The following is a 25,244-nucleotide window of genomic DNA, read 5'->3' on the forward strand; positions in this document are numbered from 1 at the left end:
ATCAATAATTCAATAGAAACACGTTTAAGCAATATTCTCATACATTTATATTAGGATTAACAATACAATATAATAACTTAAATATAATACAAAGTATAAACCATTTTATCCCCACAGAGTAACTCTTATTTATGTCAGTCTTTGTATTCACGAACGGACGGAATTCATAAGCCGGGACGAGTGTGATTGTCAATCAGAATCCCTTTATGTATTAAAGGAAAAAGTTAAAGAGATGTTGTTGTCTTTTATTTCAGGCTTCATTTTACTTTTATTTATTGTTTTTATGTCAAATACACAAAAAGCTCTTTAGAAATTTATCACCAAATTAAGCCTAAAAGCAAGCAATATTTTATTTTTATAGTTTGCAAGAATAATAAGTCCCCTGGCAATATACCATCATAAAACTGAACAAATATACTACAATATGCACACTTTATACAGTACACAGCAAACAAAAACTAACCCGCGTGAAATGTACCATCGTCTGACCAATTATATTGGCTATTGACCCACCATGGCTTCCCCACGACAGCGCATTAGAGCGTCACCTATAAAACTTTATTTACTGCCGCTCTATGAATGTGATCTTTTATTATGTTAATACTGTGGTGTGGACGGCCTAATTTACGAGGGATAGATGGCGTGGGGAGCAAAGAATTTATCGCTCGCTCTCTTTATGCGAAAATGTTTAAACCGCACCAAGTGTGGCTGAAATACTCGATTTTTTGCAGGGGACTGACGGACGATCCTATACGTTTTGCCGTGGTTTATAGCGAGATGGAATTTTAAATCTAGTTGCCTTGATGATGATGCTATATTGACGTGTCTCTTGAAATAACTTGATTAAAATTCGGATGATTAAATTGGAAACTAATAGACGTGGTAAAGAGTAAATTCAATTAAAACAATTGTCACTCGTAACCCAAATTACAACTTTGTGGAAAATTTACGACGGTATGGAATTTTGGGACAGGTAAGCAAATATTTAGGCCTCACGTGGGTATACAACGTGGCAACTGTGTTGCTAAGTGCGATACTTCAATACTTTAGAATATTTGCAAAAGCTAAGAATTACATGAAAGAGTATCGAAAATCATCCTTTTAGTCCTTAAAAATTTAACCTTACTGCGAAAAAGCAATTAATGCTTCCAAGAAATGCCATTAAAACTCAATCTCCAATATTTCAGCTATATATCGCCGATATGCCACGGAATATTTCCAGTTACATAACGTTGAATATTACCATGGATACGAATCACACGATATACTTATGATATACACACGGCAGTGACACTCGGCTCGGCCATTCGTGTTCACCCGACTGTAACTAGGATGCTGTTCAAAGGCAGTAACGAATCAAATACCACTACGTTTCTGTTCGGAATTGTTTATGCGAGAATGACCCGTGTTGCATTCTGCAAGGTATCGAAATAGCTCGATCGAATTACGTACATTTTTGCTTTGGCGTGTGATCGACCGTATTAGGAATTCGTTGGGCTGTACTCTAGGGCTGTCAGGGTATTATTTTTCAATTGCTACGTCTGCGTGCATCGCATTGTTCTCTCTTCCTATGGAGAGAATAAAAATCTTTAGCCATTTTACATATATTTACATAATGGCATTAAATATTCAGTGAATTTTTAGGTTTCAGTCGAATCGGTTTAGAGGCGGAATATGTTTATCGTGTAAATTGTGCTGATAGTCTTTGAAAATGGTTTTAAAACTTTAAATTTTGTAACGTTTACTGTATTAATTTAATGATCCTGTATAATAAACCCAAATACCTAAGTTAACATAATTCATGAAATAAGACGGTAACTTGTAACAATTTGAACTTTTGACAACTCATCAAAACCGTAAAGCATACATTTTAATCTACCGAGTCTAAAAGTCTGAGTGAGTATTAAAATCCTCTCGCTAACAAGTTTCCAAGAAAATATTTATATAATCAGCAGCAGTATTAATATCAAAGTTTCGCAGGTCGTTGCCAACAATGGAGAAATTATATAGATTAACGTTAAAATGTCACAAACGCTTACAGCTTTGCCAAAGTTGGGAACGCATACATGCATTTAATTCTTGGACAAACATATTGCTATTGGTATCGTATTTACACGGCAATTATGTTTTGTCTATGATCCAAGTAGAATTGGGTCGTGTTTGTCGATGGCTATGTTGATTTATGTCGTATAATAATGTGGATTTGTGGAACTTTGTGTACTTTTACGGAAGGGTAAATGTAATGCTGATTGAAATGAAGTATCGTGTTCAATTGTCGGACACGTAAATTCAATTAAGGTATTTTTATTTGTTAAAATCTGCCGTGAATTATTAATGTATATATAAGTACTCTGTACTCTTCTTCTTGACATAGTTGGACAAAATAAAATTGTACTAAAACTAGTGTTTAGAGCAACAATTAATAGACCTATTTGTACGCCACCATTGTAAATAACTCAGCAAAGTAAAAAATACACAAATAACGAAAGAACAAGACGGGCCTTCCCAACAAATAACCATATAACAGAGTCGTTAGCGTAAAACTAAACGTTACAAGTGCAGTTAAGGCGAGATAAAATTGGTACAATTCGGAAAGCGAGCGCCAACTCGAGACTAATAAATCTACCTGCCAACCACTCAACAGGCAACTGATATAAATTCTATACGTATAAATTGCGCGCGTATAAACGCCGCGCGTAAATTCACGAGCGAATAAATTGTCGGACAGCGGAACCGGCGCGCGGCAACCCTACCGCGCCGCCAGGGGTGCCCCCTCGCCCGTATCTTCCGTTGTACTGATTTAGTGCGTTACGTATGAAGATAATAACTGGTGAGTTGCATTCAATGCGCTTTTAATTCTTTGCTTTGATGTTATTTTGCTCGTAGTTTAAAATTTAAAGCTGGCTTTCATACATTCTCATGCGTGCACAAATATGACTATTTATTCAATATTCGACGATGTTCTTACTTCTCATACGTGTTCCTTCCTCGTTCTCTAACTTAAACAGAGGATAATCAAATTAATGTTTGCACAAGTTAAACGTTATTGCCATCGTGTGGCAGCCCTTGGCGTTTCTTTACACGGCAATTCACGGAATTCCGGTGCCCTGAGCAATCCAGCGCCACGAAAAACTATATTGCGAAACCCTATCGAGTTATTTGCGGACAATATGTCTTAATACGGGGAATTGTTTTATTCCTGCCTTCCCTATACGTATAGGGCTGAATAGTGAATGAGTAGAGGGTTTTTTTGGATAATATTGAAATTTGAAAATAATGTTTTGTGATATTTAGTTGTGGTTAAATGAGCTTTCTTGTTTTAAAGCCACCTGAAAATTTATCTAATCTGATGTTCAATTTAATAATTATTCATTCTACTCTGGATATGATTTGCCAATTGTAATATTGTCTACCAAATTTTAGTATATCGCGCCTAACTTTTCCTCACTTTGAATTTTCAAATATGAATTATTTTTTACAAAAATCGTGTCAATAAAAGCTTGCTGGAGACAAATTTTTCATACAATTATGCCATTTAGCTAGGATATTCTAATACCTAAAAAAATCTTTAATTTAGAGGGAAATATGAACAACACGCGGGCCGCGATCCCGACGGAACATTTCAAAATAAAATTAAAATAAATTAATAATGTAATGTTTTCGTATAAAAGCGGGCGTAATTAAAATTTTGCGACAGCTGTGCCACTCAATTTTAAACTTGGGGATGTCCGAGGAATTTCATGGAGACATTTCTTTGTCATACTGATTTTTTGCTATTTTCCTTTTTTACGATGAGAGTTTTGATACATTTTTTATAACTAAGCTGTAGTACGTATTCGGTTTTAGTCTGCAAGGTCTTTGATGAAGCAATTTTGCATAATGATTTAATTTTCATATCATCAACATTAACTTTAAATTGTCCACTCAGTGAAATTTATACAAAAAATGTGAATCACACAGTAAAATGTAGGCTGACTTCTCTCGAAATAATTTGTCACGCAATTTTCAGCTATTTTAATAATATAAAAAAATCAGATAGGTACTTGTATTTGAATTTAATTTCCGATGTTACGAGATATTATACTAAATAGCCAATAATATTAAGATTACACTGGCTCGGAATGGTCGGTCTAGACAAAGGAAGCTAGCTCTAACCACGTTATCACGTTAAGCTTTGATTTCAAACTTTGACGAAGGATTTACGACTTGGCTACTGTGATTCGAAATTAATTTGGAAACTGATGTTTAATAATTACCTTTATCCGTCAGTCCTCGGATCACAGACACAATAGAAAATCTATTGTGTCTCGGCCCGATCGGGCCGCTCGGTGGTCAATGGGTTAATAGTTGGCTGATATCAATGTGTAGATGTAATGTTTTTAGTGAATAAGTTAAAATATCAGGTAATAATTTAAAAGAAATAAACTAAGGATTCAAGTAACTTTTGATATTTCTATTTATTAGTAGGTACTAGCTGCGCCCCACGGTTTTACCTGCATTGCTCCGCTCCTATTGGTTTTAGCGTTATGACAGATTTTCCCGATAAATGGCCTATCTAACACTGAAAGAACTTTTCAAATGGTACCCGTATTTTCTGAGATTAGCACGTTCAAACAAAATCTTCAGCTTAATACTATTAGTTTAGATAATAAGTACTATTGCGGGTTACCTACATACAGATTATTAGCGAATTATACAGGGAACTGCATAGGTAATTATATAATGGTAAATGGCGCTCCGTTCGGGCTCAGTAATTAGATTCACTTTTGGTTCATTGTTTTGTAACTGTTTGAGCGAAATTAATTTTATGTGTTATTTAGTCGGATATGATTTTGTTAAATAATGTGTAAGTGTAATAAGGTATGTGGTTTCGGTTTGATGCAAATGTCGGTGTAAACGAAAATCTCGAATTTCGTATAAAATTAAATTATTTAAGTCTAAATGTTCGTAACTCAATCAAGCAAAAAGTATGAAGGGGTCTGAATAAGATATAACAGTATTTAGAAAATTACTTACATAACATATTTATCTTTTAGTAAGTACTTTTGTAGTGAATACGTAAAAGCAAATCATAACTAGAATAAAACGATAATAACTGTCATATTAAACTATCTACTAAACCTTGATTTAACAAAGAAAGATTATCCAAATACATTGCCCCATATCTACACAACTCTATCACACGATAACATCGCAACCCGTACATACCCAGCGATGGATATCGAACGGGTAGATGTAAAACATTGGATTCTCGTTATCAATAGTGGCAGTGGCCGTGAGGGCCATTCACAGCGCACTGTAGTTTTACTGTCGCACGTTACACCCTGCACCCGAGCCGCCCACTCGCTAGGGCTGGCATAAAGAGGAAATTGTAAAAATATAAATTCTATCTTTTTGTCTATTATTTTAATGCCTACGTCAATTATCGGCCTTAATTTTAATTGGTATACTTAAAATCAAACACAAGGCATGTTTCTAGATTATTTATTGTGTTGTGACTTTTATTTTTTAAAGTGGTAAGTAAATTTGTCTTATTATATTATAATTAGGTATATAAAAAGCAAGCCAATTTTTTTTACATTAAATTTGTCAACAAATGAATTTTATGTTTTAACTGTGTGGCATATATTTCTAATTTATTGTGATTTTATTTCTAATGCAGTAAAGTGAAAATTAGACAAATTACAACAATAAATTAAAATTTTTAACGGGGTTATCTCATCTGACATTAAAAGTGACCCTCGTAAAACTGAACTGCGCCAGCCCTACCCGCAACCCGCTAGTCAAATAGGGAATTTAATAAAATCAAAAACGCGGCGGGTTCGCTGTTTTGATATATGTGTCGTTTGCGGTCGTACTGAGTGAAATGTGGTTGATTATTGCTGAAAAAACCGGTATGAAGGATTGGGAATAGGTATGTTAAAAATATGTTATTGCATAGAGTACAATAGGTAGGTTATAGGTATAAGAGATGTCGTTATAGAGGGTGATGGAGTTAGGTTGTATATTAGAATAAGATTTCTTAGATAATGCCGTTGATATAATATTTTTTCATATTATAGGTTCGTATTATATTATCATTCATCATATAAAAAACATATTCAAACACAAAATTACAGTAAATAAAGACGTAATTTATCTATTGAAAAATCAAATGTCAAATAAAATTCAGACGAGCTATTACAGACTTATTACTTTTAAGTATCAACAAAATCTTTAATTATGAATACAGTAGCAAATATTAAATTAATTATAATTATCATCGAAATAATATCAAGTGAAATGTTGTTAATGCTCTGGTGGGTTGATCGGAAAATAACTCGCAAATACGGGTATTGTGCACTTTCAGGGATTTTAACCACAGTGCTTGAAATGGGCTTATTTTGAGTACAAATTGTATGTAATTATGACTACAGTAATACATTATTGGCTACTTGGAATAAGAGCTATAAAGAATCTCTATAATAAATAAATATTTCAGGACAATTTTCACACACGGTCTGATCCCATACTAAGCTTTCGCTTGTGTTATGGAACTTATGGAAACCAAATGGCTGATAAACATAACATAGGTATATTATTTTTAAATACTTATATACTGGTCAATGTAGAGTTCTACTTTTTCCTAATACATCGTTCAATTTACCCGATAAAAGATACACATTGTGCAGGTTTGTGTTTTGTATGCAAGTTTATATCCACCATAACCATACTTTTACATTAAAATTTTCTATATTGTAAAAACTTATAGACTCACATACTGTCTTCTCTTATTTTTATTAATTCTTTGTGCCTTTTTTTGGAAACTTTTCATGAATAATATCAATAGAAAACCTCTATTATCTTGCAAAAACAGCATATCAAACAGACTTTCAAGGATGCAAGTCTTCAATAAAACTTGAAACAAAGACAGCAAAAATATCCACACACACCATATATAAATGGATCATTGCGGATTAGCGGACGCAGCCAGGGCGCGTCGTTAGTGTTATTAATGGTCGTAATCACTACATAGTATAAAACAAAGTCGCTTTCTCTGTCCCTATTTCCCTATGTCCCTTTGTATGCTTAAATCTTTAAAACGGATTTTCATGCGGTTTTTTTAATAGATAGAGTGATTCAAGAGGAAGGTTTTAGTATATAATTTATTAGGTTTTAGACAAAGCGGGCGAAGTCGCGGGCGGTCAGTTATTAGTGTACAATATTATTACAATACAATATTATATATAATTGTAGCTGTATTTGTATTAAACGTTTTTTCTTTGGTTCTTTCTAATTATCTCTAGACACAAGAATCATAATATCATCTAATCGCTTTGTTGAAGAAATTTAGCAGGATATTAAGGATGCCTATTTTTTCCAAGCTGACATACCTGCTCGTCAGCATAATATTTGAATGTTATATTTGGCGACGTGACGTCACGCAAGCACACCCGGGTGTAGGGGATAACGAGGTTCGGAATCTGTTCTTGGTATGAATTCGATTAAGGACCTTTTGTAGAAAGGAAGAAGGTTCAAAGTGGTGATTCTAAAATTAGAATAGTTCGAAAGATTGTATCAGGGAACCCTATTTTCAAAATTACTTGATATTTAAATGGATTATTTTTAACATAGATAAGGGAGTATTAATTATAATATAATAATTTCGTATATTACAATATATTATATTGTAATATACGAAATTATCATACAAACCATACCCAAAAACATAACTGTTGCTAATTAGGTCCGAATAACATATGGTATTTAGGCAGTAGACTGTAGAAATTAACATTTTTATATTATAATTACACACGATTTATTAAGCATACATTTTGTGCGAATTCCTCATCCGATATATACTGATATTAAATACTCAGCTTGATTTAATTTAATTTCATTAATTTATTCCTTTTGCGTTCATTAAATTTTGTTCAATGATTAATATTGTAGCGCGTTGTTTTAATTTAATGTAGATAAATGGAAAATATTGTTTTCCATCATATACCTACTTAATTGAGATTTTATTATCTACACATATTGCTAATCAAATCCTACTAATTTTATAAATGCGAAAGTTTGTATGGATGTTTGTTACTCTTTCACGTAAAAACTACTGAACCGATTACAATGAAATTTAGCACACATATAGAGGGTAACTTGGATTAACACATAGGATAGGTTTAATCCCGGAAATCCCACGGGAACGGGAACTATGCGAGTTTTTCTTTGAAAACGCGGGCGGAGCCGCGGGCGGAAATCTAGTAAGTATGTATATTAAGGGCTGATTTTTCAAAACTTATTCGTCGAATAATGTATAAAACTACCAAAAACGTATTCTAATTGCCCGTATTTGACAGTTTACGTAACATTTTAATATTATCGTGTAATACTTTATTGGACGGATAAGTTTTATCCAAGCATTGAAAAATCGGCCCTTAAATCTCTCTATTTTCGATAGGTGAAATAAAAGTTCAATAAAATAAAGAATTAGGTATAAAGTTATAAAAATAGAAAATACAAGCATCTTGTATATTTGCAGAGATTCAATAAAATCACTGAAGTATTAAAATACTTACTGATACCCAGAAATACCTATCTGTAAAAAGATTTTTATACTACGATCCCTTGTCTTAAATCAATACAAAATGGAGAGTTCAAAAATGATACCAAACATCGTTGAGAGGGTTACATCGTACTTACAGCCCTCGGGGTGCAAGCGACCCGGGCAAACACGGGAGGGTTGTTTAGATGACGGGTTAGCTGTCTAGCTCTGAAATGCATGTTTTTAAAGCACGATATAATGAGGCCTGAGCAATGTCACGGCACACACATTGTTGTGGAGATCGACAGCGCGTGAGGGAGGCATTGTAAGGGTTAAATACTAGAGTACATGGGAAGGGAATGTAGAAAGTTGTTTTTCGAATTCCTTGCATGTAAAATATAGTAATGCTAGAAAAAAAAGACCGTGTGTACCAAAATCGTCGCTTTACTCCATGACATGAGGGACGAGTGACGACGGTATTGGTGGTATTGTCATGACGCGACCTTGAAGTATTACTCTCAACCCGCATAAAAAAGTTAAACTTCATCAATAATAATAATAAGAGCCAGTAGGTATCATAACTTCGGGTTGTGTTCCGTTTAGCTCATCTGTCAGTTAAAATGGCTCTTAGTTTTTGAAATCTTTTTATTGTGATTATGAAAAAGACGATAACTATCTACTGTACATTCGCATTGTCGGTCTGAAACTCAATTGTACTCGTAATAAATATTTTTTTTAAATCTCATTAAAACGATGCAGATGTTATCATATTACACAACCTACAGCTAATTTTCAAGATGTCTAAAAGTATCTATACAGGAGTCCCCATACAAAACTTCAACCCTCGACAATCGGAACAAATCAACTCGGCCGCCCCGTTCCTTACAACGTACATAAACATGCAGCACATACAAATCCGCGCCAATTAGAGGCATTGCGTGTTCACTTATCGCCAACGCGCAATGTACACGCATTCTCGCGATTATGTCATTCGCGTAATCGCGGTGGTAATGGACCGTACAGATACCATCGACCGTCCGCGTCGTGCTGTAATATCGTCGTCCCGCTCACTCGTACAGTGCGAGAGCGAGATAGTTATACTGTAATTAGCGAAGTTGCAATATCAATATAGATCGGTTATTGAGTTCGGTTTAATTTTGCGGATTTCAATTTGACTTACAGATGTATTGACACGGTTTAACGTTGGTTGCGATTACTTAAATGTGTAGCTTTATTTAGGCAAGGGTAAACAGCGGCTTCTAATATTGGTTGCGTTTATTATTGGTATAGGTACTTAATTACTTTTGGCTTGGAATAGATCTGTTTGTACGGTAACGGTTGCGTTTTTGACATTAGGTAGGGTAACGGCACCAGTGGTCAGCCAGGCACCAGTGATCAGCCTATTGCGTTGTTTATTGGCCATAAATATCGCTGTAATCAAAATAACCAAATCACGCGCACCTTAATAGAAGCTCTGTTTCGTTATTGGTTCATGCATCACGCGATAGGAGCAGCAGGGGGTCAGGGGAGAGAAGTAAACACGTTCGTACAGGTGCTGTCCGCCGACAAGAGCAGAAGTGTCATGTCTGCAATATTTTTTGTTTCATGTGGTGCTCTTTTGAAAGGTGAGAAATAACATATTTTAGTATGAAATGTGATTGTGTTTTATAGATAATAACTTTATAGATTACTTAGAGCATTTAATTTTGTGAAATTTGATAAAAAATATTGTTTTTTTACTTAAAAATTTGAGGGGCTGACCATTGGATACTGATTTTTATGAAAGATCCAATGGACAGCCCCTGGGGCTGATTACTGGGTTTATTCCTAATTATTAGAAAACCCAGTGGTCAGCCGCATTTCAAAATATTTTTTTCAAGCGGCTGACCACTGGGTCTCAATCTGTGGTCTCAATGATCCAGTATTCAGCCACGATGTTATTGAAATAATATTTGAAGTATAAATTCGAATGTTTGTGTTTAAATCTATAAGTAATACTTCATGTTAGTTAAGTTTTACCTGAAATAATTGTATTATGTGTATTCATATCCAAAAGTTATTATTGTTCCCTTTTTTTCTAGCTAAAAATGCCGCCAAGACAACAGTATCCTCCAGAGAAATCCTCCGAAAGAGATCCTCCTGTGGTTGATTATAATTATATATATTGTGGATTATAGATACATCAAGAATATTATAAACTAATATCGCTGATTTCTTTAAAAATAATTATTGCTGTTTTTATGATAAATAATAAGAAGTACCTAGAAAATAAGAAGACTATACATTTTTTTGTGCTAAGTGAATCGTTGCTATAAAAATGTGATTAATATAGTTGATTTTGATATAACATTGTTTATTTTGATCTCATAATTAGTTATACTTACTAAAGGCTGAACACTGGGTTCAACAAGGCTGTTTATTGGTTTTTAGAGGCTGTTCACTGGGACACTGGGCCATTTTTTGTTTAAAATTAATTATATATTTTACTAAGAGAATTATTGTTTTTGATAAACGCTGATTCGAAACTACAATAAACAATAAATCCATACATGTTGTACGTTTTTTTATTCGACGATTGTTGTAGAAATGGCAATTGTCAAAACTTCAAAAAGCTGTTATGAGGCTGACCACTGGTGCCGTTACCCTACGTGATGTTTATTTTGGGAAATACTCGAAGATTAAGAATGAAGATACTGTTTAAATTTTTATAAGAATACCTATATTCTATGATTTGTTTTCGAAATGAATTACATACTGCTTTTTGACAAGCTTGAAGCTTGATAATATTTACTGTTTAAAATCATAGATGACATATAATAGTTTTATACATGTAGGTATACCTAGACAAATATTTAAGAAATGTATTCCTTTATCTTGTAATAAGTACATGAAACTTATGCGTATCGTTCCCAAAACCACGTTCACTTCATTTGTCTCAACACGCCGTATTTAGCGTCAATAAAAAGGCGGCCATTCACGGCCGATCCCTCAAGGAACGTGACTAAGCGCGTGTAATTAATACGGTTCACGCGTGAATGTCGCGCTCTATGTTCGACTCGTCAAAGGCACTAATCCGATTTGAACTTAATCCTTGTATTTAGTTGGTCCTTTGAATGTTGTGACCTTTTGTGATGATGTTTTTTTAGGTCGGGCGTGTTGAAATATTGTGTTGATTGGTTGTGTAATATGTGTAATGTTGTAAGTTATTATTCAAATTTATGTTAACAGCGGATTATTCTGTCGTTTTTAATTTTGTCATAATTTTCATGTATGTGAAAATATATTTGAATTTTTCGCAAAACGTAAATCTTTAGGGACTACTATAATACATTTCGAGTGTATGTCTTTCCGTTTTTCACATTGCAACGGGACAACCGATAGCTGTTGTTTGAATTTCTATCAAAAATTAAAAAGTAAAGTATTTGACAGTAGTCTTAATTATTATAAAGAACTAGCTTTCCACCCGCGGTATCGCCCGCGCAGTCAAAGAAAAACCCGCATAGTTCCTGTTCCCGTGGGATTTCCGGGATGAAACCTATCTTATGTCCTTTCTCGGGTATCAAAATATCTCTATACCAAATTTCATGCAAATTGGTTCAGTAGTTAAGGCGTGATTGAGTAACAGACAGACAGACAGAGTTACTTTCGCATTTATAATATTAAAGTATGGATAAATCGCGTAAAAGTGGTCATTAACTTCTACATACTTCCACCACACACACACATAGTTTCACACATAGTTCCACCTCACCCGAAACTTCCAAACGCCGCACTCCACTACCGAAACACTTAGGGCTGATTTTTCAATCCTTGGTTAAATCTTATCCGTCCAATAAAGTATTACACAAAAATATAAAGATGTCACCTAAAAACTGTCATAAAGTGGGCAAGGGACACATTTTTAAAATGGTTGTTTAATACGATATTCGATGAATAAGTTTTAACTAAAGATTGAAAAATCGGCCCTTAGAAAAACAAAATAACAATCACGCCCGGGAACAGGGGATCTTTAACAAAGTTTTCCCAACAATTTATCGATATATTTACGAAAAACGACTTTCCATTAGCAGACAGACGTCTCTTTTATCAAAGCTGAATGATTGGAGCCATTCTCGCCCGTATATAAATCACACGGGGCGTTTTTTCCACTTCTCGACAAAAGAAATACCTTATTTGCTAAGTTTTCGCGTCGGATGTTGGCCGTTTGTTTGTGTGATTGGCGTTTGTCATTTTATTGGGTTTTTGCGTGGATTTGGGAAAAATACATAAGTGCACGAGGCACGTATTTTTATGAAAAGCTAGCAACCTTAATATTTACCATTCAGTTTTAGGTCAGTCAATTTCGAAGAAGCAAAGTATTTTGAACATAAATTGAAAAGTTTTAAAAAAATTATTAATTATTGTATGTTAAAAGTGTATTATTTATGTCGTTGTAGAAAAAAATGTTGATGGATTATAACTATTATAAATCTACTTTATTTCCATATTAAAAAATCTACTCATAATGTCCAACTTATCGCTTGTATTCATATACATTTAAACGATAATATATAGCCCGACACTCAATTTTAAAAGTTAAACTCAAACTCAAACTCAAACTCAAACATTTATTTATTCAATTAGACTTCTTCCAGAAGCACTTTTGAATCGTCATTACATTCTTTAAATTTACCACCGATTCGGAAAGCAGTATCTATGGAGAAGAACCGGCAAGAAACTCCATAGTTGCTCTTTTAAAGTCATGTCCATATACAATATAATTTTACATTACATGTTACTTACATCTAACTACATAATATTATATATTATCATAATATGCCAAAGAACTGTCCTGTTATTCTTACGCGACAACCCTCCATGGATTTTCATCTTCCATATATTCCTTAATGCTGTAGTAGGCTCTCTGAACTAATACATTTTTTAAATAAGTTTTAAATTTAACACTACTAAACTCTTTAATACTACGAGGAATTCTATTGTAAAAACGTATACCTTGGCCCATAAATGAATTTTTAACTTTAGCTAACCTATAAAATGGCATTTCAATTTTATTTCTATTCCTTGTGCCATAACAGTGTCTATCTCCTACTTTTGTGTGTAAGTCCGCGTTTTTGTGTACATGTAAAATATTATTAAATATATACTGTGATGGTACAGTGAGGATACCAATATTCTTAAAGAGATCTCTTAGTGAGTCCCGAGCACGTAAATTATATATAGAGCGTATGGCTCTTTTCTGTAATATAAATATAGTTTCTATATCTGCAGCCCTGCCCCATAGTAGAATTCCATAGGACATAATGCTATGAAAGTAACTAAAATAAACCAATCTAGCCGTATCTTCATCGGTGAGATGCCTTATTCTTCGAACTGCATATGCAGCTGAGCTGAGCTTAGCAGCGGTGGTGGCAACATGGGTCCCCCATTGTAGCTTCTCATCTAGTGTCAAACCAAGAAAAACAGTAGACTCGACAGGGTATAATACCTCCCCGTTTAAAATGATATCCCTTTTGACCTTTTTTACATTTGGAAGGATAAACTCTACACAATTTGTTTTTTTTGCATTCAATAATAAATTATTAGCATTAAACCAATTAGATATGCGTAAAAGAGCAGAGTTTACTTCGTCAACATTTGTGTCATATCTATCCACATTAAATATTAATGAGGTATCATCTGCAAACAGTACTATTTCACACATATCCTGCAAATAATAAGGTAGGTCATTAATATACACTAAGAACAAAAACGGTCCTAAGATAGATCCCTGCGGAACACCAATGTTAATCGGCGCACCGCAAGATTTCTCTCCATTAACAACAACGGTCTGTACCCTGTTCTGAAGATATGAAGCTATGAGGTCCTGAGATAAACCTTTGATACCATAAAAATTTAGTTTCCGTAATAGAGTGGAATGTTCTACACAGTCGAAAGCCTTAGAAAGGTCGCAGAATATCCCCAAAGCATTCTTTGAATTTTCCCATGCTTTATATATATGTGACAAAAGAGCTATTCCAGCATCAGTGGTAGAGCGCCCCCTTGTAAAACCAAACTGTTTGGCGTGCAGTAAACCATTTGAAACAAAATGACTACATAATTGGTTTAAAATCAATTTCTCGAAGACTTTGCTCAAAGTTGGTAAAATAGAAATAGGCCTATAGTTATTACAGTCTTCTTGGTCACCGCTTTTGAATAAAGGAATAACTTTACTAAACTTTAATAAATCAGGGAATATACCACAGTCACAACACTGATTAAATATAAACGCTAAATGGTTGGCAATGTTTTCTATAATATTATTTACTAAATTCACAGACATTCCCCAGAGATCACATGTTTTTTTTAAGTTTAATGTTTTAAAAGTTTTAACAATTTCATCTGCAGTCACATGTCGCAATTCAAATAATACATTACACTCCGCAACATGGTCCCTCAAATAGGACTCCGCAAGCACTGATGATGAATTTAATTTTTTAGTAATACTAACAGGGACACTACTAAAGAAATCTTCAAAAGCAAGCGCAACATCAGCACTTTTGTCAATTACCCTGCCAGCATTTACAAGTTTTATGGTACTATTTGTCCGGCTTTTGCCCATTTCACCATTAATAATTGTCCAAACAGTTTTAACTTTGTTATCAGAGTTGCGTATTTTATCTCTGACATATAGACACTTGGCAGTGAAACAAACTTTTTTAAAAGTTTTTGAATAATTTCTAACATAATTATGGAATGACAAGTCTTTGTTATATTGCTTCATGCCATATAACTCATATAGAATGTTCCTGCATCTGTGTATGCTAGGTGTTGCCCATTGACTAAATGGTAAATCCTTGGTGATACTTAAAGATTTAACTTTAAATATTTTTTTAAACTCATTATGAACTAAATTAAAAAGATTTGTAAACATTTCACAAGGATTATTATAAAAGGATTGATCATTCAGGTTAGGCAGTTTATTATTAATATTATCTCTAAATTTATCAATGCCTTTTTTAGTTATAGGCCTAACATTAATTCTTTTAAACTTAGGTATGCAATCCCATTCCAAAACTACTTTCTGGCCACAGTGATCTGAAGTCAGTATATTGAGGATATTTTTTTCTAGACAGTTGCAATCACAGTATATATTATCAATACAAGTTGCAGAAGTAGGTGTAATTCGTGTGGGTTCATCAAAAACTTTATACAGATTAAATGAGTGAAACAAATTAACTATTCGTGTTGCCGTCTGTGTGTTCGAAAGTAAATCAATATTAAAATCACCACATACTATTACCTTCTTTTTACTCCTGCCTAAACGCTTTAATGTTTCTTCCATGACTGTCTCAAACATATTATAGTCACTGGAAGGAGGTCTGTATACGCAAACAATAATATAACGCTCAAGCTCAACACAGGACAGTTCAATGGTGCGTTCTACAGAAAGACTTACAATGTCAGTTCGTTCTTTGCATTTAACACTATTGTGTACAAAAATAAGAGAACCTCCATGAATAGCATGTGCCCTATAGTATATACTTTTTAATTTATAATTATCAATATTTAATAACAACTGACATTGTTTAAGCCAATGTTCTGTTACACAAAATATTTTTATACTATTATGATTTAAAAATAATTCTATTTCTAATAATTTGCTAGCCAAGCCTTGAATATTTTGATGTACAATGGAAAAAGGCTGCTTAGCTGTTGTCTTACATACTAGTTTAAATCTAGCTTAGGGCTAGTTTGTCCGTCAACACTTAACCTCGGTTGATGTATATAATTACTACTACATAAAATTATAGTAGATCGATGGTCTGATACCAAACATGTACCAGACTGGTTAATAATTTTATATGCTATTAACATAGCAAGTTCTCTCTTATATCTAAATGGCAGATACACTGTATTCCTTGTCAAGCAAAAAGATTTTGTACATGAATTTATGTCAAAATATATAAATGCATCACTATGATGATTTGTTAAATTATATAATTTTAAGTTAATGTTATAGATAAATCTATATTGATTTTGTGTCAAACCAGGCAAATATGGTAATGTACACAACATAATAGTTATATAAATAATTCATTTAGAACCGAGACCTCATGCTATCCCGTATTATTAAATATTGACAGTGGCCCGGGTAAGTCTAACGCGATAAACCGACCCAGTTGAAAGGATGTCGGATTCAAAGAGCCTCTTGGACGCTAACTGAATTTGAAATAAGTCGGTTGTTTTCCTCTTGACTGTTGTTGGAAAGATTTTCATCACTCGCTCGTATGGTGATATGTCCCGCGGAAATAATGGGCGTCATGTGTACGGTTAGCAAAACAGTTTTAAATTAATAATAAAGCGCGTCACACACGGTGAAGATACTATAATATTTTATCTTAAGATACTGTTATATTTTATATTACAGTATCTTAACGCATCCGGTTACCGGTATCAGCGTTCGGACCATCATTTTTCTTTTTGTCATTGCGTACTAAGACCCGTGTAGAACCGCCATCCTGTTACAAATGACGCGAAATTTTGTGGGTCATTTGTAACAGGATGGCGGTTCTACAGGAGTCTTAGTAGGGTAGACTGGGTACGGTTGAAACAATTTCACTTATAACGACCATAACTTTGCTTTTTATAACCCGAGCGATGAAAAATATATGTCAAATAAAAGAGCATGTATCTGGCTACTAATAGGCGCTATGTTTTTAGTTCCATGTGCATTATTTTTAATAGTAGATCAAATTAAAAAAATAAATCCGATTTGTTTCAACCGTCCCCATACCAGGGGCGGTTGAAACAGTGATTGGGGTAAGTTGAAAAATATGCGAATAATACAAAATATAGTATTAAAATATGTTTTATTGATTGTTTATTTTATATCTAACAATAATTAAGTAACTCTTTTACAATAAGGTCTGCTCTCTTAATATGGTGACATACAAACAAGACAGAAGTACCTACTCCTCATCTTCTGATGATATCTCCTCTTGTACATTTTTCTTTTTTGCTTTTATGGTGTTTCTTTTACATTTTCCTCCATCAAATTTCTTCCTTTTTGCTCTATCCAACACTTCTTCACTTGCTTAGCTCTTGTTCGTTTCAATATTAATTCTTACTCTTTTCTTATCTCTTCCTTATCTGGTGTGTTAGTGTAAATAGTAGACTTACTGATTTTTCGTCCTCTATTATTATACCTTCTATTGTTATATCCTCTATTATATCCCATTTTTTTATTTTCTTGCTCGCCAGAGTCATCTCGCATTCGAATTTACCTTAGAAGCGAATAATCGTGCTTCTCTGCCGCTTTTCGCAATGATCTCCGGTTTTCACCTCCACATATGCGTCTTTGTACTTCAATAAGTCTATTTGTCTTCCCGAAATCTCTCTTACACGTACTATCGGCATCTAAAAAAACAAAAAATAGTTAAAACAATGTTTCAACCGTACCCAAAAAAAATGTTTCAACCGTCCCCAACTCCTACTTTAGGTAAAATACAGTTATAGTAATTGTAACAACAATGATACACAAAAACTTGTCACAATGTCATATTCCACAAGATTCACTTCAAACAAAAACGCACACTTAATACTGTCACTTAAATAGAAACGCCAATAATTGGAAAAATCTCCAAGCAAAAATACTTACTTTTGGTCATAAAAACACAATAGGGTCTTATAAAATCAGCTGAAGCGCGCGGAGATCGACGCAACATTGTGGTTCGTGTTTAGAACAGTTGTGCGCTTCATTTTCCCCTTGGACCCCTAACCCCCCCACCAACGGTTTGCGAGATATTCGTGTTGTTTCAACCGTCCTTTGTTTCAATCGTACCCAGTCTACCCTACGCAATGACAAAAAGAAAAATGATGGTCCGAACGCTGATACCGGATGCGTTAAGATACTGTAATATAAAATATAACAGTATCTTAAGATAAAATATTATAGTATCTTCACCGTGTGTGACGCGCTTAAAGCATGATAAAATATTAAATGTACCTATAGGTAGGAGAGATTAAAACTTGTATTTAAATTATTATTTTCTGTATTAAGTTTGATATATTCTAAGTTCCTTTTACGTTCCAAAGTGGCTACTTTGATATAACAAGTCTTTATGGTGATTTATAAACTGTTATCTTAGTCCTTTTCTCCTAAGAAAATACGATAATGTATTGGACGTTAAACATATTTCAATACCCGAAGTTATATTATAACTCAAGTTATATCGAACAGAAAGCCAAAAATCAAATTTAAAATACATTTACTTTGTTTAATAGCAAACGGTAAATGACAGCAATACAAAACAAATATTTTGTTTATCATATTATTATAATATACGTTCATCAAGATGTATCAAAAGGTTCATATAGCTAAACATAATTGGTGATTCTTTTGTAAATTTTCAAACACGTAACACTGTACTAAGTAGGTAAGCTAACAGAGCCCTTGTAATCCATTAACGCCGAAAAAGCATTTTTGAGACTTAGCAAGATAATGCAGTCTTATACACAAGGCAACTATAAATTACGTTAACTCAACATAAGGAATATTTAACTACGATGCGAGGCTCCAATGCAAATTGCGCTTTGTAAAGGCAGTGTATAATTATGTAAATGGCTCACAATAATTGTTGGAAAATGAAAAACCACGTAGGTAGGGTGTATGTAGATTTTTCTAAGAGCCATTACAGCTTTGTTCAATGTTGGTACACTATTGTTGCTTATGTAATAATGTTGGTATAATAGAATGTTATGTAAATGTATGCGGATTTAAGTCGTTTTGTATTTGTTGATGGTTAGATAGGTTTTTATTCATGGGACACACGTGTACGTTTAGCATAAACGAAACAATAATAAATAGACTCGGTTGTAAGTACGTCTTTGTACTTAATTCGAGTTCGACTCAAAGAACGTTTGTTCGTTGTCTGCTATTGAAGCTAGGAAAAAAATAATGGTTTTATACTAGACTTAAATTACAAGAAAGTATTATAAAAAGATCGATGAAAACAACAGTTGCAAATTCCTCTTGCATAGTAAATGAATGTCTGTCTCAATAAAATAGCCCATGTGCTAAAACAAACCATAGCAAAACTGTAACAAATTTGCTCCCGAATCCATCAGCCGTTTTTACCTGCAAGTGAAACCAACCATCTTCATAAACTTTCGCGTTCATAATACAAGTAGGATAGTGTATAAAGAAAGTCAGTCAGCGAGTAACACTCGGCTAACTGTAAAACAGTGGCCCTCCACGTTTCGAATCAGTTAACCGTTCACACAATTTTATTATTCCCAACGCAGACAAACCCGCCGCTCGAGTGCTAGCTAACTCTCGAGAACTTTCGAAATAACAGAACTAAGAACAACGAATGAGTTCTGTACAAGTTTTGCAACGTTTTTTTTTATTTGAGTTTAATTTGCTGGCTGTACCGGTAGCGTTTAGCTACTATTATGTATTCTGTGGTAGGGTAGACTGGGTACGATTGAAACAAAGGACGGTTGAAACAACACGAATATCTCGCAAACCGTTGGTGGGGGGGTTAGGGGTCCAAGGGGAAAATGAAGCGCACAACTGTTCTAAACACGAACCACAATGTTGCGTCGATCTCCGCGCGCTTCAGCTGATTTTATAAGACCCTATTGTGTTTTTATGACCAAAAGTAAGTATTTTTGCTTGGAGATTTTTCCAATTATTGGCGTTTCTATTTAAGTGACAGTATTAAGTGTGCGTTTTTGTTTGAAGTGAATCTTGTGGAATATGACATTGTGACAAGTTTTTGTGTATCATTGTTGTTACAATTACTATAACTGTATTTTACCTAAAGTAGGAGTTGGGGACGGTTGAAACATTTTTTTTGGGTACGGTTGAAACATTGTTTTAACTATTTTTTGTTTTTTTAGATGCCGATAGTACGTGTAAGAGAGATTTCGGGAAGACAAATAGACTTATTGAAGTACAAAGACGCATATGTGGAGGTGAAAACCGGAGATCATTGCGAAAAGCGGCAGAGAAGCACGATTATTCGCTTCTAAGGTAAATTCGAATGCGAGATGACTCTGGCGAGCAAGAAAATAAAAAAATGGGATATAATAGAGGATATAACAATAGAAGGTATAATAATAGAGGACGAAAAATCAGTAAGTCTACTATTTACACTAACACACCAGATAAGGAAGAGATAAGAAAAGAGTAAGAATTAATATTGAAACGAACAAGAGCTAAGCAAGTGAAGAAGTGTTGGATAGAGCAAAAAGGAAGAAATTTGATGGAGGAAAATGTAAAAGAAACACCATAAAAGCAAAAAAGAAAAATGTACAAGAGGAGATATCATCAGAAGATGAGGAGTAGGTACTTCTGTCTTGTTTGTATGTCACCATATTAAGAGAGCAGACCTTATTGTAAAAGAGTTACTTAATTATTGTTAGATATAAAATAAACAATCAATAAAACATATTTTAATACTATATTTTGTATTATTCGCATATTTTTCAACTTACCCCAATCACTGTTTCAACCGCCCCTGGTATGGGGACGGTTGAAACAAATCGGATTTATTTTTTTAATTTGATCTACTATTAAAAATAATGCACATGGAACTAAAAACATAGCGCCTATTAGTAGCCAGATACATGCTCTTTTATTTGACATATATTTTTCATCGCTCGGGTTATAAAAAGCAAAGTTATGGTCGTTATAAGTGAAATTGTTTCAACCGTACCCAGTCTACCCTACCGGCTCAACGCATGCCTTTTAATTTTAACTTAGCTGTGCTGCGGATGTTAATCTACATTCTACACTAATATTATAAAGAGGAAAACTTTGTTTGATTGTAATGAATAGGCTCATAAACTACTGGACCGATTTTGATGAAATTTGGCACAGATAATCTTTAGACCCTGAGAAAGAACATAGGCTACCTTTTATTGCGAAATATGTACCACGGGCGAAGCCGGGGCGGACCGCTAGTTAATTATTATGATGTTCCAAGTTTCAAATTTAGTAAGTCGAAAAAAAATTTGGTATTTAGTATTTACAATAATTGGTATTGAAATTGTAAATGAGATTGTGGTAGGAATGAATCCTAAAATGAAGATAATATGAATCGTTGATGTGTTTATTTGAATGGTTTCCATATTCATTGTTTGAATTAAATAGTTGTATTACCTACTTTGTATATTAAAAGTTAATACAGCTTGAAATAAATCATGTTATTGGTACAAAATCGTAATAAGATGTTCAAATAGAAATTGAATAATATTCAAACAAACACTTGGTAATATAAGTTTCAAAGATTATTCAATTTAAAGTTACAGACAGGTGGATACGTATTGCCAGTCGCGCTCTAAATCTCTATATACTAGGGTTTTCTTACCGGAATAATGGGCGCTAGCTATTTCAATTTGAGATCGACGTACATCCACAGTGGGAGAGATAGCGTATTGAGACGCGTTTTGTTAGAAGTTAGACTTCATTTGGACTTACGGGGATAATATAATACTAATAATATGTATTATAAAGCTGAAGAGTTTGTTTGTTTGTTTGAACGCGCTAATCTCTGGAACTATTCCGATTTGAAAAATTCTTTCATAGAAATATTATTTAAATGATAAATTATTTCATATGGTGTTAGATAGCCTATTTATCCAGGAAGGTTATATCGCAAGACCAATAGGAGCGGAGCACAGCTAGTTTTCTATAAGTGAAAGGTGGCTAAAGTTAAAAACTTAAGTGTACAACTGTTCAAATATAATTTTTAAAATACTGGTTACTATAATTGATAGATTTGTAACTTTAATTGCATCTTTTCATCTCCTTTATAGATTACGTCACAGCAAATTCAACATTGCGACCTCTAGAGAACATAATTTAATTTTATAACGAATGTGGAATCCGATGTTTCCCTGTGTAAAATCTTCTGTGTAATGTATCGTTAAAATAAATGAAATATATAAACCCTTAAAAGTTTTTCAAATAGGTAGGTAGAGCTTTTTACAAATGCCTTATCGTTAAAAGTTTAATCGTTACGTCAAATTTAATATAGAACAATCGACAGACCACAAGGTCAACATTTTTTTACACATTCTACTTCCTAGACATCTTATTTGTATTAATACACAACATCAAAGAAAATAATTGATTTTGTTTCAAAGAACTATACGTACACACATAGGATATCAAATAATGGCATTCAACTTTTGGGATTGAATCAAACACGTTGACACGTGGTTGGTTTGATTTCCCAAGGCGCGAACATTTATGTAATCAAAGAAATACATTTGGTGCTTGTAAATTGTATCGAATTTGTTATATTTCTGTAATATATGGTATATAATATGAATAAGAAGTCTATATGCCTCAATGATTAAAAGGCATTTCTATTTACCCATATACATATAGGTATACACGGAACTACCTGATGCTAATTTTCTAGGTACATAAAAATGTTTGAATTGCAGCTCTATGGTGATTATTAAATAGTATATTAATTCTCATAATATATCATTAATATACTTAAGGGCCGATTTTTCAATGCTTGGATAAAACTTATCCGTCCAATAAAGTATTACACGATAATATTAAAATGTCACATAAACTGTCAAATACGGGCAATTAGAATACGTTTTTAAAATGGTAGTTTTATACATTATTCGACGAATAAGTTTTATCCAAGCATTGAAAAATCGGCCCTTATTCGCATAAATCTAAAAATATATAACTGTAAGATATAAGTAAGTACAAATGTTTTATTTAGACTCTGACTAATTATGAACATCATAAAGTAATACTTAAACAAATCACGACACGGTTTCTGTGTTTCTTAGGTCAAATTACTTGAAGTGAAAGGGACATCCAACAACTTAGTACATTTATCAAAGTCTATGTTATAACTTGTAACTAGGCAGTAAGTTGTTGCTGTCTTTCTTAGGTATTTGACGTAGCGAAGAGACTAAATTAATCAATGTCCTAAGGCCTATAAAAGGTACTTTATTATTTTACTAATAAATACTATGCTGATATTTTTACACACGTAAACCATTCGTTTTATGACATAAAACACATTTGATTTATTACTAGCTCTGCGGTTTTCCTTACATTATTTCAGAAAGAGAACGTAACGTTAGAACGTCTAAATACTCGTCTATACAGCTTTCCTCGATAAATAGCCTATCCGCTAGAAAAATAATATTTCTATTAGACCCATCAGTTACTGAGATTAGCGCGTTCAATAAACAAACTACATAACATTTAGTAACTAGATACAAAGCAACAATTCACTAATATCTATAGATTTCAATATTTCAATCACTTTTTACTCCAAATTATAAATTTAAGTATTTAAATCTGCTCTAAAAATGTATGTTTCTAAAAACCCGCGCACACTACGAGCACGTCTTCCGTAGCTCTTGCGGCTTCTTCGCTCGAAATTACAACTGCCGCGGTATTGGTAACCGGTGAATTACCCGGCTTCGCTTACCCGATACTTCAATTTCGTTTTATCCGCCTTTTGAATTTAACACGGCGATTTCAATCTTTGAAGCGAGCGATCGAGCTGTGAAGTTAGTTGGTAGTGTATGTAGATTGTAGGTAGTGTGGGAGGTAAAGTAATGTTTTAGAATACGACAGACGTCAGTATTTATTTTGTATATAATATATATATAAGTAATAGGGAATTTAATATAGGTACTTGTACATAATATAATGGTTGTACATAAAACGTTATTGTCCTGCTACTTTTATATTGTATATAAGTTGTTTGGAAATCAATACTTATGTTATTTTGTTATTATTCATATATCTGTGTTTGTTAACATTATTTAAAAATGTATTTGCATTAATCTATCTTACTTCGTTTATGTTTTTGTAATACCAACCAATCGGTAAATAAATGTTTCTCTCTATGTTGAATTTGATTCCCAAACCAAGAAATATTTTCAAGGTTACATTTTATTCAGCTAATTGGCATATTAAATACGACCATCAAATAATATAAAGCCGGCTACTCACCGACCTGCCGCAGGGGCATTATTGGAACAATCTCGGTTGCACGGCGGTCGGAGCAATTCTCTAAATTGCCCATGCTGACTATACAGTATACAGTATACACATCATAATTTCACTGATAAATATTTTGCTAGTTAACAAAAAATTTTATGTGACATGCCACTAGCAATATTTTGTATATACAGTGAAACCTGGTTAAGTGAGACATCAAGGGACCTGCAATGTCGTTTCACTTATAGAGGTATTCCACTTACCCAGTGTCTCAGATATACAGGTATAAATAAATATCTGTCTCATTTACAGAGGGGTGATAACGATTGTAGCTTTCGTTTTGACATTTTTCAAATAAACATCTGTATGATAGTAAAGCGAAACTAAAACTGAAGGTAATTGAAGCTCAGTACTTACGTACTTGGAATTACGTGTGGAATTTGTGGGTTGAATAAGAATGAGTAAAAAAACAATGTTATCTCAGTTACAGAGGTTTATGCATATAAAATTTACTCGCTGTTTCAGTTATAGAGGTAACTATGATGATAAATCGAAAGAACAAATCCCAGATATAGTCCCAGATAGAGTCCCACTAACAGAGGTAATTCAGTGCCAAAGTGTTGGCACCTCAGCATGAGTTCCAGTTATGGAGGTTTCTCACTTATCCAGGTCCCACTTAACCAAGTTTCACTGTAATTACCACTTGATACCGAAGCTATAATTAAATATAATTCAGTATCGAAT

The 25,244-nt window shown here is 33.5% G+C and overlaps 1 protein-coding gene and 1 long non-coding RNA gene across 3 annotated transcripts in view; both read left to right on the plus strand.

Annotated features, from left to right (window-relative positions):
• Nucleotides 1–25,244, plus strand: part of LOC149902704 (max dimerization protein 4-like) — a 264,617-nt gene that overhangs the window by 155,663 nt on the left and 83,710 nt on the right. The window lies entirely within an intron of this gene.
• LOC149902705 (uncharacterized) lies at nucleotides 9,877–10,796 on the plus strand. Its single transcript, XR_016457471.1, has 2 exons — nucleotides 9,877–10,149; nucleotides 10,606–10,796. It is a non-coding gene; the product is annotated as an uncharacterized LOC149902705 (long non-coding RNA).

The sequence above is a fragment of the Colias eurytheme genome, chromosome 14 (assembly GCF_061535395.1).
Source record: "Colias eurytheme isolate Ceu_HAF_F1 chromosome 14, ilColEury1 Martin Lab GWU primary, whole genome shotgun sequence".
Taxonomy (NCBI): Eukaryota; Metazoa; Arthropoda; class Insecta; order Lepidoptera; family Pieridae; genus Colias; species Colias eurytheme.